The sequence below is a fragment of the Lissotriton helveticus genome, chromosome 7 (genome assembly GCF_964261635.1).
Source record: "Lissotriton helveticus chromosome 7, aLisHel1.1, whole genome shotgun sequence".
Taxonomy (NCBI): Eukaryota; Metazoa; Chordata; class Amphibia; order Caudata; family Salamandridae; genus Lissotriton; species Lissotriton helveticus.
In genome coordinates this window covers 1,161,567,593-1,161,583,990 of record NC_136068.1, presented here as the reverse complement: position 1 = coordinate 1,161,583,990, position 16,398 = coordinate 1,161,567,593, and the positions used below count along the sequence as shown (strand labels likewise).

Here is a 16,398-nt window from a genome sequence, read left to right as displayed (position 1 = left end):
TGAAGACCCCTGGTATATGTGAACAGATAGTCACAGAAGTGAATCCTGGTTTGAGCATTGGTGAACAGTGACTTGAATATTTATAGTCCTACGAGGCCCCAGTCTGTGAGAGAAAGCATTGTGAACATGAATGTTATTGTTATACAATTGTATTGCACACAATATGATAGGCTGTTGGAGAATGATTTAGTGTTTAAGATAAAACAAATGCTTAAAAAATATATGCATAATATAGTGTTTAAGAGAAAAACATGTTTTCAAAATATATGTTTTTGTAATGCACAATCAGACTGTACGTAGTGTTAACATTTTTTTATGAGTGCCCATCAAAAGGACACACCTGGATATAAACTGGTAGCACACTTCCGTTACCTCCCAAAAAGAATACATCTTTTTCCCCATGAAGGTTCAAGTGACTCCATCAATTAAGCCTATACTCTACATTTGCTAGTTAAGCAATTGCACATGTACATTTCTTTCAGACAACAGGCACCCTGGTGAGAAGGCCTGTTTTTTGTCTAGTTCTCTGTTCCCCCCTAACCTTACAGGCAGGAACCCACCCTCAATGCACTTTCAGCCAGAGGCACTTGATGGTCAGGCCCAGTTGTTCATACAAAAAAAAGTCGGCCCAGTTGTTCATACAAAAAAAAGTCGGGGACCTGTTTTTGTAAATAAAAAAAAACATGGGCATAAACCCCACCCATTACAACCTCTGTTAATATGGAGCTGTCCTTTCAAGTGAGTAGAGTGGGTGGCTATCGCTCGGATGGTATCATCCTGAGGTATGCAAAGCTTTCTAAGTCCAGGGTTACCTGGACATAGAAAGCCTCTACACTTGCATACCTTCAGGATGATACCATCAGAGTGATAGAGGACACTTTGGGTGCCAGCCCGTGGGAATACGTTACTCCAAAAGAATTTGTTATCTCGTGTGCCACCCTTGCTCTGAAGAAGAACTACTTCGAGTATAGGGGTGACCTCTACTAACAATCCACGGGAACTTCGATGGGCAGCACTTTTGCCCCTAGTGTTGCCGGGTTGTATGTACACAACTTTGTATGTAAGCACATTCTATCTGACCAGAACCCATACCTTTCCTATGTAACCTTCTGGCGAAGGTACATAGATGATGTGCTTATAATCTGGCAGGGCTCAGAAAGTACCCATTTGGATTTCTTCAGTTGGATCAACACACTTGATCCAATTTGAATTTCACCCAATTTTACAAAGGGGATGAGAGGGTGTTCCTGGACGTAGTGATTACAAAGGTTGGAAACACACTGCAGACCAGAACGCGCCATAAACCCACTGCCAAGAATAACCTGCTACAATTCACAAGCTACCACTCGCGCCCTTTACGAGAAAACCTTCCACTTGGGCAGTTCTTACGACTGTGTCGTAATTGCAGTGAAGTCTCAGTCTTCAAGGTTCAAGCACAAGAATTAACTGAGAAGCTGAAGAAGCGGGGCTATCCGGACAAGATCCTCAAGAAGAGCTGTAAGAGAGCCCGTAATCAAAACAGGGAAGCACTCTTGGAAGAGAGCGTGGCGAGGAGCTTTGAAAGCATCCCACTGACCTGTGTGACAACCTTCAACACTGCCTCCAACGCAGTTAGCAAATCGAGCAAAAAAACACTGGAAAATCCTGCAGAGTAATAACCATCAATGGGAGAAATCCCTGTTCTCCTATAAGAGGCCCAAAAGCCTTAAGGACTCATTAGTGCATACACGCCCCAGGGCACTGGACAGTGATCCAGAACACACCATCTTGAATGCATGGGGCCTACTACCAGTGACTGGACAATTTCCCTGCGGATCCTGCAGTGTATGCCACCTGACCTCACCTACTAAGCAACTTACTTTGGAAGCTGGTAAACAATGGCTGCAGAAATCTCACACAAACTGTAATTCCATCAACATGGTTTATCTTATTACCTGCATCAAGACTTGAGGCACCTTTTTGCCTCAACATCAGTGGCGACAGCTTTTTTAAATATGCAGTTGCATCCATTTCTTAAACTTTTCCATTATTTCAAAACTTCATTTTCATCCTGTTCATCCTCAATTTTATATCAGTTTCATCCTTTTAACACCTCCTGCAAGAGTCTGCAATTTCCTAGGTTTCTCATGTTACAGCGGGCCGTCCGAACCTCTATCCAATAACACGTACTGAGGCAACGTTCATTAAAAAGCAGTTTATTTCACCCAATGCATTTCAGACCCCATGGGTCCTTCGTCAGGGGTAACTGTGAAATCAATCAAACATATTTATCAGTAAATACACCAATGTATCCACTAATTAAATTTAAAACATTTCTTAAGTCAGCATCATATATTTCATTAAACATCTGATTGTCAAATTTTCATGGTCGCGATTACACTCCCTTCTTTGTGGCTTCATTCTCCCCTACCCCTTTTACATCTTCCGTCGTGCCCCACTTTCCCACCATACATGCCTTCCCTCCTTGTTCCAACTCTTCTCCCATGAACCTATCCCAGGCAAATGGCTGAAACCCTGTACTTGGAAAGTTTTCACCTCGCGGTCTGGCAGTTCTAATTAACCTACACTCTCCCCGGTGGTTGCTATGTTTACAATTCACACTTTCTCTCCTGTATTTATAAACTGGATCGAAATTCCTCTATCACTTCAAACCCCCGTCTTCAAGCACTCCCTCTTAATTTCCACATCGCCTACCTGCTACTCCGTCTTTCTTCTCACCTCCCCGGCATAGATCGTAACATCCTTTGTCAACCCCCGAATTTTAACTTCCTTCCTTATGATGTCACTTCCTATTCCCTCCCCTGTCGGACACTCCCTCAGCCACCCAATCTTTGCAATAACCACTACAGGTCCCATAGTGCATCATATTTTTCACCAATGTCTAAATGTATAAGTTTTTTTTCAAAGATATTGATGCTTCTGTGCTCAGATTAATGTTTGTGATTCTTCAGTTGGCACTTAGACGTTCGTAAAACTCATTTAAAATAAACGCGCTTAATGAACACGAATCTTCCATCTTGCAAGGGGAAAACATCCTTTCCTTTTTCATCATACTTGTTGTCCGTGCGGGTGCAACGCGATGGGGCTAAATTATTTGAAACATCATACAAAGACGTATTGCACACCTTTTTTACTCAATTTCTTCTTCATATTTACGAACCAAATGTTAATCTCGTGCGTGCTCACTGTTGACGTGCTAAGCCCACAACAACACGTGTAGAATTAAACTCATCAAGACTTGAGGCACCTTTTTGCCTCAACATCAGTGGCGACAGCTTTTTTAAATATGCAGTTGCATCCATTTCTTAAACTTTTCCATTATTTCAAAACTTCATTTTCATCCTGTTCATCCTCAATTTTATATCAGTTTCATTCTTTTAACACCTCCTGCAAGAGTCTGCAATTTCCTAGGTTTCTCATGTTACAGCGGGCCGTCCAAACCTCTATCCAATAACACGTACTGAGGCAACGTTCATTAAAAAGCAGTTTATTTCACCCAATGCATTTCAGACCCCACGGGTCCTTCGTCAGGGGTAACTGTGAAATCAATCAAACATATTTATCAGTAAATACACCAATGTATCCACTAATTAAATTTAAAACATTTCTTAAGTCAGCATCATATATTTCATTAAACATCTGATTGTCAAATTTTCATGGTCGCGATTACACTCCCTTCTTTGTGGCTTCATTCTCCCCTACCCCTTTTACATCTTCCGTCGTGCCCCACTTTCCCACCATACATGCCTTCCCTCCTTGTTCCAACTCTTCTCCCGTGAACCTATCCCAGCCAAATGGCTAAAACCCTGTACTTGGAAAGTTTTCACCTCGCGGTCTGGCAGCTCTAATTAACCTACACTCTCCCCGGTGGTTGCTATGTTTACAATTCACACTTTCTCTCATGTATTTATAAACTGGATCGAAATTCCTCTATCACTTCAAACCCCCGTCTTCAAGCACTCCCTCTTAATTTCCACATCGCCTACCTGCTACTCCGTCTTTCTTCTCACCTCCCCGGCATAGATCGTAACATCCTTTGTCAACCCCCGAATTTTAACTTCCTTCCTTATGATGTCACTTCCTATTCCCTCCCCTGTCGGACACTCCCTCAGCCACCCAATCTTTGCAATAACCACTACAGGTCCCATAGTGCATCATATTTTTCACCAATGTCTAAATGTATAAGTTTTTTTTCAAAGATATTGATGCTTCTGTGCTCAGTTATTGGATAGAGGTTCGGACGGCCCGCTGTAACATGAGAAACCTAGGAAATTGCAGACTCTTGCAGGAGGTGTTAAAAGGATGAAACTGATATAAAATTGAGGATGAACAGGATGAAAATGAAGTTTTGAAATAATGGAAAAGTTTAAGAAATGGATGCAACTGCATATTTAAAAAAGCTGTCGCCACTGATGTTGAGGCAAAAAGGTGCCTCAAGTCTTGATGAGTTTAATTCTACACGTGTTGTTGTGGGCTTAGCACGTCAACAGTGAGCACGCACGAGATTAACATTTGGTTCGTAAATATGAAGAAGAAATTGAGTAAAAAAGGTGTGCAATACGTCTTTGTATGATGTTATCTTATTACCTGCCCATGCAGGCTCAGGTATGTCTGCATGACCACAAGAAAAATTAAACAACGTATATGTGAACACCATAGTAACATCTGATGTTGCAAAACAGCACTAAACTAACGGAATTTTTTATCGCTGAATCATACTACTAATGATTTGACATGGACAATCATTGAACAGCTGAAAACAGGACCAAACACCCAACAATCGCTGTTTGAAAAAGAACAGCGGTGAATTTACCGTCTGTCTACACACCGCACAGGACTAAATGACAATATCCCGTGGGACACTGTGTCAAAACTGCGCATGCGCGGATGACCGCGCACGTGCAGTTTTGACCAAGAATGCGATGAAGAGAAAGAGGGCAGCCCGGGGATGCCGCAGCTAAGGTTAGGCGTTTATATTTACTTTTAAATCGCTTTTTTAAAGTTTTTGCTAATTGTTAATAGGGCGGGTGGGTGGGGGTGGCTTAGTGGAGCTACGCGGAGTTTTACAGTTTATTTTTAACTCCGTTGCGCTCTGCGTAGCCCCACTACGCCCAGGCTGAGTTAATTTTTTGTATGTATTTAGTGTTTTTCTTCCTGATGAAGAGTGACCCTTTGCCATATACTGCTTTGTGTGCAATACAAAGCAGATTGAAGGCACATCTTCTTGCAACTGGTAACTAATGTAGGGCCCTCAAGGCAGAGATATGTGATTATGCCTTAATGTGCAGGAGGATTCTAGTGGCAATGTTCTGAATTTTCTGTAATCTTCTCATAGTTGACAAAGGTGAGCCATGATACAGTTCATTAGTGTAATACAGTTTTGGTAGGACAAGAGAGATAGTATGTTGGGCCTTTTGGAGGAATCCTATGTACGGTGTTTTTATTGGCAGTTTGATTCAGCAACCTTATCCACTTGGGCATTTATTGTCAGTTTGGGGATCTATGGTAATTCTTAAGTTTCTTACTTCCTTAGACCTTTTTTGGCAGTTGTCCCAGATTGTTAGCCCAGGCACAGTGAGGGTCATATGTTTTCAAGTCGCCATAAGTGAGAATTTCAATTTTGGAGGTATTCAATTTGATCCATGTCATCCATAGATCAATGGCCCGGAGGCAACTGAAGATTTTATATGTTCGAATATCCTTTGGGCTTTCCAAATTCAGAAGTATATGTGTGTCATCTGCATAGTTATAGAAGGTGAATTCAAAACCATTGATCAGATCTGGTAATGATTTTATGTAGATGTTGAAAAGCATGGATAGGATGATTGAGTCTTGAGGGACTCCTGGTTTAATGTAGTATGGTTTAGAAGAGAATGTAAGAGTATGTATGATATTTGTTCTATTGTGTATGCACGATGTGATCCAAGCGAGAGCTGTGCCCTCTATTCCAGCTTCCTCAAGTCTTTGGATTAGTGTGTCATGATCCACTGTGTCAAAGGCTGCCAAAAGGTTCACAAGAAAAAGGGCAGCAACCCCCTTCTGGTCTGCTGTGTTTTTAAGGTCATCACAGATAGAGATGAGGGCTGATTCAGTGTCTCTTTGTGGAAGGAATCCAATTTGAAAGTTGGAAAGAATTGTCTTCAATGAATTGTGTTATCTGCCCAATAGCTGCTTTTTCTATAAGTTTCACTAGGAATGGTCCATTTGCTATGGGTCCACAGTTCTTGGTGTCTTGACTGTCCAGGTTAGGTTTTTTTCATGGGCCAATGTTTTTTCGTAAGTCATCTGAGAAAACTCATGTTGTTGAGGAGTTGTTGATGAGTGTTATGACTGGGATGGCAGCTGAAGGTGATAATAGAATATTTTTGAAGATTTGAGGTGAACAAGGGACCGTGGGGCAGCAGGCTGGCTTGCTTGTATTGACAAGAACTAAAAAGTTATTTGAAGGAGCGTAGAGGCTGTATTTTGTTAGAAACAGGTTGGGACTGTTGTGTTTTTTGTTGTTTAAGTAAGAATCCCACATTTGTGCTTTAGTTGTGTAATGTGTTGCCAGTTTGTCACAAGATTCAAGAAAAAATTGATTGGTAGCTTCTGGGTATTTTGGCTTACAGAATTCTGTGAGTATTTTATAAAATCCTTCATCGACATACTTTGCATTGTGGATTTGTCTGGAATAGTATAGCTTTTTTGCCTTTTTGATTGTTGACTCGTATATTCTGTTAGGTCAGTGTAGACATATCCCGTCTTGGGATTTTTTTTGTTTGAGGCAGTTGTGTTGAAGCGTAGCAATTTTTTGTTTAAACTTTTTTTACTTTGCATTACTCCAAGGGACGTGTTTTCTTTTATTATGCGTAGAGGAATTAAGAGATCAAACGCTGGCTGGTGAAATCCATAGAGTGGTTGAACAGAATTGATTTCGACCATATCTATGTTAAGCAGGTTTCAAGTTCCTTTAAATTCAGCTAGTTCCAAAGCAGGTATGTAGTTAAATAAAAGATGATTTCAGATGGGGTGAGTTGTGTTAGAAAGAAATGAGGTAGTGGTCTGATCATGTGATTGGAGTAGTTCTTTGGAATGTAACTAGTTCTCGGTTGGCAAAGATTATATCTAATGTGTGTCCTGTAATGTGTGTGGGATTGTGAACGAGCTGTTGTGGGTTGTGTGTCTAGGCCAGTGAGGATGGATCTGGGGCGTGGCATATTAGATTTGTCAAACTATATGTTGAGGTCACCAAGGATGTATAGTTTTAGGTATACTGTAATAAGATTAGAGATTGGGGCTAGCATTCTGCCTGGGGATGTTCCATTGTAAGATGCCGGTCTGTAGAAAAGGAGAAAGTAACATGAAATGGTTGTGGTAGGGTTGCATCTGACAAAGAGGGTCTCACAATCCTGTTACGAAACATCCTCAGCATTAGTGATATTTGTTTCTTTAAGTAAGACGACAAAGCTGCCCCTCTTTTGTTTCACAGCTTGATGTCCTGGTGGAACAGCTCCATTCAATACCGGTGCCATATCTTCAACCAGTCATGATTCAGTTACAAAAGGTAAGTCTGGTTCTGTGTCTACCAATAGGTTGAATATGTTGAACTTTTATTTAAAAATGTAACAAGCATTTATCAGTAGGCAGTCTAAAGAATTTATTTTGATGGGGGCGGGGGTGAGATTGTGCTGCAGGAGAGTTAGTATTGTCCTATGAAGTCGTGTGCTATTGTTGGTGGCTGTTGGAGGACAGAGAAATGCTGTTTTTGTTTCTCATTATTTTCCTCCAAAAGGCTAAGAAGACATTTTCTTTGGATCTGGTTGTGTGGGTCGTGAGTCTGCTTCAAATTGAGTGTTTGGGCTAAAGAGTTGTGTGTGAAAGTTAAGCTTGTTTTGCTATAGAAAAGGAGAAGCAAAATTATGAAAAGTTGAGAAGTTGCTTACTTTTGCATATGTCGAAGGTGGAAGGTTCATGGGTGAGGTGTGGAGGTGGAGAATGAGGGTCATGTTGTATGATTCTTAATTGAGTAATGGATGCTAGACATGTGAGTGAGTGTTTTTGTGTGTTTGTACATTTAGTGATTGGTGTATTTGTTGCATGGAGAATGGGAGACAGAGATGGGCTTAATTGTTTGTACTTTATGGTGATATATAGTGATGAGTATATGTGTGTACGTATGTTGGGATTGTGGGGAGTTTGTGAATGTGTGGGATTATGTTTTGATAAAATGTATATTTGTGTTTGATTTTGTTTTTGTGGGGTAATATTATCTGGTTTTTGGTTGTGACTTGAGGTGTAGGATTGGAGTGTGAAGAACTGGTGAGTTGTGTATGTTGATGAAAAGTGGGGGTGGGATTGTGTGGGTGAGTAGAGGCTTTGTAGTGTGTGAGCAGGAAATATTTATTTTGGGAGATGGTTGGAGGCTGAGTAGGGGGTTGAAAGAGTATTGACATTGGTTGTGTTTGAAGAAGAGGATCGCTGTGTAGAAAATCTGTATGATAGATAGGGTTAAGAGAAGTGGCAAGGGAAATATAGCATGTTATTATGGTTTGTCTGGTTGGTTGAGTTTTTGTTTGGGTTGCCAGTGTCGGAGTGTTATCAGCCGAAAGAGAGTTGTTCTGAATGTGCATCTACTATAAATGTTTCATTGTGGACTGCTTAATTGGGTTTGAGGTCTCAATAGATGATCGATGATTATGTGATTTTTTCACTCTAACACCCAATGTGCACTGTTTAGTTGTAAGGTTGTCTGGCAGATGCAAGAGTGCACTGCCATAGGTAAATGTTGTGTGTGACCTATGGGATGTGGTGTATGAGCTTGCATTGGGGTTGTATGAGTGCAGTTTCTACTATGAGGATTAAGCAGTGGACATGATGGTTGACCTATACTTCACCGGATGGTGATTTGGTTGGTATATGTGCCATACAGGAGGCAGTCAGTGTTTGTTGCATTAGAACATTTGCTGGAGTGTGATCACTGTGGTTGGAAGACCTATATTTTGGTCGTGGGTTCCAGCTGTGTCCAAGATGGTCGATAATATGAATGTGTTTGAGTTGCCAACGGGGCTGTACTGTTGCCTAGTTTGTATGTCAATAATGAATGTGTAAGTGCCTTATGTGACCATTAAGTTTTGCATTTTCAAGATTTTTTGATGTCTAGGCTCAGATTTTTGTAAATTTTTGTGGGTGTTATGGTGTGTCATTCCAGCTTTTGGTTGATTGTGTTTTCTAGTCCCGCTAGTAAAGAAGGAAGATATGTTTGCTGGAAGATGTATTGTGTCACAAGTTTGCCTGCACCTGCATTGATTTCTGCGATCATGTGGTCTGTGAGAGCATTGGTGCTCCCTAACCTGTTTTATTTTGTATATTTGTAGCTCAGTGTACCATTATTACATTTTACTCCTAGTTGGGCATGCTTGTGGCTGGACCAAACTTCTTGCTGTTAACTGGTCACCCTAATAAGCTTAGTCTGTATAAGACTGTTAGCGCCAGCCTTCTCTTTACACATGCTTGATTCTGATCATTACAATAAATTAGGTGAACAAAAGCATGCAATGATTTCTTATAGGATTAAAAGTATAGGGACAATATAAACATCAGTGACAGCCGCCACAAATAAAAAGTGGTGTGGCGGGTGGAGGGAGTGCAGTGGGGGGCGCGGGGCAAGGTTTAATAATAATACAAAAATGGAGACTTACCGTAAGCTGACGGATGCCTCACCCCTCAATCTTCCTGTGCTTCCTGATCCAAGCAGACACTGGGACAGCGTCACAGACTCCTGTGCAATTCCCCTGCTGCTCTCATGCTATAAGAGCAGTGCAGGGATTGGCCTTGTTTAACGCTTGCTCAGGCACAGGAGTCTGTACTGTTTCTCCAACCTGGCTGTGAAATACAGCTGAGTTGGAGAAACCTAAGGGGTATATTCTCAAGGATTTATCGCCGAGTTATCAGCACTTTATCGCAGCCAAAGTGGTGACACATTTATCGCCCCGTTCACAAGCTGGTGCTAACAGCCCATATCACCAGTTTACCTGTGATAGCAGCTGCAAAAAACATTGCCACAGATGACCCCGACAACTATCGCTAATGAGATGCAGAGTAGGCATTCCCGTGCAAAAAGCCACGACAACACCAATCCGCAACAGTCGGAGGTGTCTAACAGGCAGCCCTTTCAAAGTTCATCACAACTGTCTTGGATGCCATCATCAGCATTGTACCCCAGTACCTTCACTCCCCCAACACTGCGCAGGAACAGCTGGAGACCAAGCAAGGCTTCTACACCATAGCTGGCTTCCCACACGTGTTGGGGGCAATCGACTGCACACATGTACTCCTCGTGCCCCCTGCCGACACTGCACACAATTATCGCAACAGAAAGCACCCGCATTCCATCAATGTGCAGGCAACAGTGGATCACTGGGGACTCTTCACCAATGTCGTCGCCAACTACCCAGGCAGTGTGCATGAATCCTACATCTTCCGACCGCCCATCATTAAACGGCGCCTCCAGGATGGCACCTACGGAAATGCGCTGCCCGATGGTAAGTACCAAATGAACACACCACACACCCCAACTCCACAATCATGCAACTGGGAATGCACATGTTACAAACTCACATATAACGTGCCAAAAAACATGCCCACCCACCAGACACAACAGCACAACTTACTGTGGTAACCTGGGCTAGCCATGTACATGAGCCATCAATGGCATGACACCTCAGCCACACAATAGCAGAAAGTGGGGAGAGGTGGGAACCAGGCATGTTCGAAGGAGGCAACTGACCCATGAATGAGAATGTACACAATGCCAAATGTGGCGTGGAAGTGCTGGACAGACTGTAGTATGCAGACCACAGATACATCCATGTTGACATACACTACTGGTGTTTGGAGTGTAGTGGACAGTGGACGTAACCATGTCACCCAAGCCAGTGGGGAAGATCGCGGAAATGTAGCTTGTTACGTCCCCCCCTGTAAGGGTGAGTGGAGTGGGCTGGCCCGGCGTACGCCAGGCCAGCATAGGGGTGTGAATAAAAAGCATGTAGCTCTTAGCGTGGTCTTCTTCCGGAATGCCCAACGTGTCTGCCAGGGCGGTGCCTCTCACCCCGCCACGAGGCAGTCATCGTGAGCGGTGTTGCCTGTGATCCTGTGCGCATGCTGCACCCCGGGCCGCTGGTCCCCGAACCCATCTTGCCCACCCCTGCACACCCGGCCTCACTGCTCACCTGCCGACACCAGCGTGTGTCAAAGAGGGCCCACCATGTGCCAGTGCAAGCTCCAAGCCTGAGGCCCTAGACCTTGGCAGCCTCCTCCAACCATCACAGCCTACGCGACACAGGCCCGCAGTAATCCTTTCTCGTTGACGTACTCCACTGCTGCCTCCGGCCTACGCTACAGTCAAGTAAGTCACACATTTGGAACTGAGTCTTGATATCCTGATGGGTGAGTTCATATATTGGGACGTTTGATATCACTGTACTCCCTTCGATGTGGTGCCACCAAGTCTGTGTAAAGCATTCCAGCCACACATGTCTGTGGTCCCTCGCTGACTACTGCCTTTGGCCCACATTGCGGTCAAGTAGGTCACCCATTTGGAACTAAGTCTTGATTTTCCAGTGGCAGAGTTCATATCATTGCACGCAAGGAGAGTTGTAAGGGGAAGACGCGTTACAGTCCAGAGGTAAAAAGGAGGTGATCGAACACTACCAACAACTGCTCTGGTGTCACTAACTCTGTGCATCGCGAGGCAACGACATTTGGCTGTGGGCCCCTGCTGATCTCTGCCTCCGGCCTACACTGCGGTCGAGTAGGTCACACATTTGGAACTGAATCTTGATTTATTTATGCCAGAGTTTATATCATTGTACCGGCCTCATCGCAGACTACATCCCCTCTCAGCTTCGGTGCCACTAAGTCTGTTCCCCGACATTCATGGGACACACTCTGGTTGAACTTTGGTGGCGTCTGAGTCTATGGACTGGGGGTGGTCTTCATCATCATGTAGCTGATACAGACTTTGTGGTAATAACGAGGCTGTAGCATTCCACTCCTCCATTTGCCGCTTCCTGACGGCTGCATCATGCCCTGGAGGACACCTTCCACTGTCCCCCACAATCCTCCGCTACATTCACCTTCGACATCGACGAGGACCCACTAAGTTTGAGTGGCCCTACCTCAGTGCACGGGCAAGTCACCGTCCCATGGCGGTGTGCCTGTGCCGGCCGCAGTGCATCTGGGGCCACTAACTGTGCAGCTCAAGTCAAGGACCCTGTCTGATAGAAAATTGGATGGCATCAGGGTCGATGGCCTTGGGGTCATCAACGCCATGTGTCTGTGGCCCTGTACTGTCCGCTGCCTCCAGACTCAACTGCGGCCCACGAGGGCTCACACAGCAAATTGAGTCCTGACCAGCCTGGACGTCGCATCACCGCAGGAGGTACACACCCCCACCGCCAGGACCACCTCCAAACCACCTCCAAACAACAACTGCCAGATTCGAAAGAGTCTTACTGCCAGACTATCAGAGTTGCTCACACCTGTCGTGGATGCCGTCATCTACTTGATACCCTGCTCAGCTCTTCAGGTGCCACTGACTCAGTGCACCACAACTCATGGACCATTTCCGATTGAGTTCTGTGCTGTGCACAGCTCACGCAGCAATGTCACCTCAGGCAGTTGAGACACCTGGGACAATGATGAGGAAGATGATGCAGGTGTGACACACCCCACTGCAGCTGCATCAGTAATATCCCAAAGGGGCACAATCCTAGACAATTTATTCACCTGAGCACGCTCGGCTCCAGTGCTTCAACTTCAGTGCACTGCAACTCACGGACATTTCTGTTTGCATATTAGGTGACCTCTGTACTTGCTCTGTCTACCACAATGATGCTTCGCAGTTGTTTCTGTAATGCTGGTGTTTTCTCATTCCGTTCTATCAGTAATCACTGTTCAAGTTGTTGCCAGCACCAACCACTCCGTGAGAGCTGGCTCACACTCACCCCACACACATCCAGCACAGGTGTCAAAGTACATGTGACCCTGCCAATAAAGGGGCCGGGCACACGTGCCTGTAGCCAGTTCCACATACTATTGAGTGTGTCTGTGTGGTCATATGTATGCATAAGGCCTCGGGCCCTACAACATTACATTGTGCTGTGTACAGCGGACGCAATCATGTCACCGCAGGCAGCGGGTAAGACCTTGTACATGTAGCTTTGCCGTCACACACTCAATACGTAAGACGAGTGGACTGGGCTGTCGTACGCAGGTCCAGCGTGGGGGTGTGAATGATTATTCCGGGGCTCTGGGCATGGTTCAGTACAGGAAATGTGCAAATGCATGTGTCTCTGTCACAGTGTGGGTCTCCGATGGGGTGTGTGGGTGGTCCCTGATAGGAGTTAGACACCCACGTATGTGATCTAGTCCAGCTTCCATGAGTTCAAACCCCACCCTCACCAGTTCGGCCACCTCCTTCTTTCAGTCTAACACCTGGCATTGAAATGAGATGTGCGCTTCGGTGAAGTGTTGGGAGCCAGCCGTGGTGGTGGGTGCTTCCTACTGTGTGGTCTGTGCAGGGGGTGGGGTCTCCTCAATGCAGTTGGGCTGCCCTGCTCCTGGAGGTGAGTTGCCTAAGATGTCCATGAACTGTTGTAGGGTGTCAGTGTCGAAGGTGTGGAGGTCCTTGTCAGTATCACTGATGAGCGGTCTGGTCTGCTTTACTGGAGGTGTTGTTTGTCCCTCTGCAATGTGAAGGGGAGATGCATTTAGACATTGTGTTGACATGTATGTTGGCGCATTGTTCAAGTTTACATGCAGACTGTATGACAATGTACATTGTGACTGTTTGGGAGGAGCTGGCCATTTGATGCGGGACAGTGGACATTTGGACTACATGACAGATGTGAGGTTGTACACATACATTTTCATCACACAGTTTCCTGCTATGTCAGATGTGATTGGCCAGTTTCTACGCATGAGCAGGCCCAGTTGTGTCCTCTGTTCTGCTGTGCAAGTGTTGCACTTTGTACCACATTGTCGTCAATTTGGATGTGCTGTTATTGCTATGTGTGTGTGCTGCATTGGGGGAGTGTTGCCACTGCAGCTGTGATTTTGCTGCCCCTTATCCGTTTGAGGCGGTATGCCTTTGACTTTTGTGCTTTTACGGTGCACAGATGTTGGTGACTGGGGTCATTTGTGCTCTTGGACGGTTCTTGTACTCATGTGCATTGTTTGTCTGCAGATGTCTTGTTGACTTCAGGGGTATTTTGTGCACGTGGATGTCTCAGAGTGAGAGCTGCTCCTTTTTGGATGTGTTCCACACTCAGCCACCTCAGTGTCATGGCGTGCACAATGACATGATGGTCGTACTGCAGCCATGCTGATCGTCATGTAGTGTCACTTGCATTGTCAGTGTGGCTCACAAAAATATGCATCTGTGCAGGGTTTCGCACGTGTGCATGTGTTGGTTGTGGGATTGTTAATATGTGGGGTGGGACCCCTTTGGGCACATGGTGGACGGGGGCCTACTTTGTGTTGTATGTGTGCTGCAGTGTGCCACGGGGATCAGGGACATGATCCAAGGTCATTGTAGGTGTGCAGTGTGATACACATTGTTGTGCATGTGTGCCATTGTGCCCGTCTCCCCCCTGTCCTCCCAGTCCCTGGTTGTTACTCACCCTGTTGATGTTGTGTCAGGTCCTATCGAGCTGTGTCCGGACTCCCAAATCCTTGCACCGTCTCCACACTGATGACTGTGGCCACCATTTCCTCCAGCATCTCCTGTGGCGCAGGACTCCCAACTCCAGTCGCCGTTGCTGCCTTCCTGTTGGCAGCAGGTTTTTGCTTGGTTTGGCTTTTTACCTCATGCCAGCGCCTCCTGACCACCTCCATTGACCTCCTTGACACTCCAACTGCATTCACATTTATCAAATTGAAGTTCATTTGATGGTAGTGTTCTACCACCTCCGTGACCCTGATCCAGTTTTCCTGCGGACTGCACCCCATCTTCCTCTTCCTCTTCTCCTTTGCCTTTCCCGACCCCGAGGTTCCTTGCTGGTGGTCTTTGGGGCTTGTGGGGTTCGCGTTGACCTCTGAAATCGGTCCGGGTGCATCTATGGTGCTACGCAGTTTGTCTTTGTTTCCATATGTTTTTGTTCTGCTTTTATGGTGCCCTTTCCAGCTTGACGCGTGGGAATTGCAGATCTGTCGCTGGTTTTCGCAGATTTTTGTATCGTGATTGGCCTCATTGCAACTTTTTTGCGTTCGTGTTTCGCATTTTTGCAGCTTCACGTTGACTTTATCGCGGACATTTGATGCGTTATCATGAGCCTATCGCATGGTAGAATGCTGTGTTGAGAGTACAACGTTAACACAGCGTTATTTTGCTCCAATAGACTGCGATGTGAAGAGTTGTGTGTAGGCTTATTTTGCGATAATTATCACACGCTCTTGAGAATATCCCCCTAAGTGTGCATTTGCGTTCGGTTACCTAAGATGGCCAGCCAAACACACATGTGCACTTAGAAGTGCACCATCCAATCCTCCTCCCCCTCCCATGGCCTTGGCCCCACCCCTCCCTGGACACGCTGGCTAAGCCAGCAGCTAGAAAATAAAATGATGATAAAATATTGTTTTAATTTTCAGCTGCTGACTCTGAGCCAGTGGGGCGACACATCTCTGCCATTGCGGAGGAGCCATCCCAGGTAAACATGGGCCAAATACTGATTCTTGTGGGACTCCTTTAGACAGTGTTATGGAAAAATAAGCTCCAAAAGGGTGCAAGCAGGAATAAAAGAAGAGAACCTGTGGGCTGCCCAACGTCCACGAAGGGGACCTCCTAAGAGGGCGGCCCTTTTAGTGCCACAGGATGGGACACGGAACAGCCCAGCGTCGCCGTATGGACGTGTTGCCGGGAGCTGCTGACCTTTAATTGCACGGTGAGTGCATATCACCCCCCTCGACGGTTCCTCCCTTTCGGGGGGGGGGGAGGGTTTGTATCAGGGCAGGGTGGCCTTGCCTTGGTTGCAGGTCGCCTTGGGCGGGTAGGGGTTCAGTCAGCTCCTGTTTGACCACAGGTGTCTCCGCCGGGCTGCCCCGGCCCTGAGTGGGCTCTGTGGGTGCAGGGGTTGGAGGAAGGTGAGAGAAAACTGTGGACTGAGCACCCCCGATTTCCCTCGCTCGTCCCAGGTGGTGGACTTAGAGGTGCTCCCCCTTCTGAGGTAGGGGGGCCAATTAGGGCCTGTGGGGCCTCAGCCCACGTGGTCAGTAGCCAGGGCCTGAGTGGGACTGCCGCGGGGGGAGGGAGGTAGCAAGAGCATGAGGCTTCCTCCCCGCCTGGTTTCCGGAGTTGCAGGAGGGGGAGTGGCACATGGGCCGTGTCCGCTTGGGGCACCGAGCTTTCCGGTGGCGCGG

The 16,398-nt window shown here is 45.9% G+C and overlaps 1 long non-coding RNA gene across 1 annotated transcript in view; it reads left to right on the top strand.

The window, feature by feature from the left end:
- The window catches only part of LOC144770069 (uncharacterized), a 72,731-nt gene that overhangs the window by 40,763 nt on the left and 15,570 nt on the right, over window positions 1-16,398 (top strand). Inside the window, exon 3 of the long non-coding RNA XR_013598786.1 lies at window positions 7,472-7,546. This is a non-coding gene — a long non-coding RNA (uncharacterized LOC144770069). The remainder of the gene's footprint in view (window positions 1-7,471; window positions 7,547-16,398) is intronic.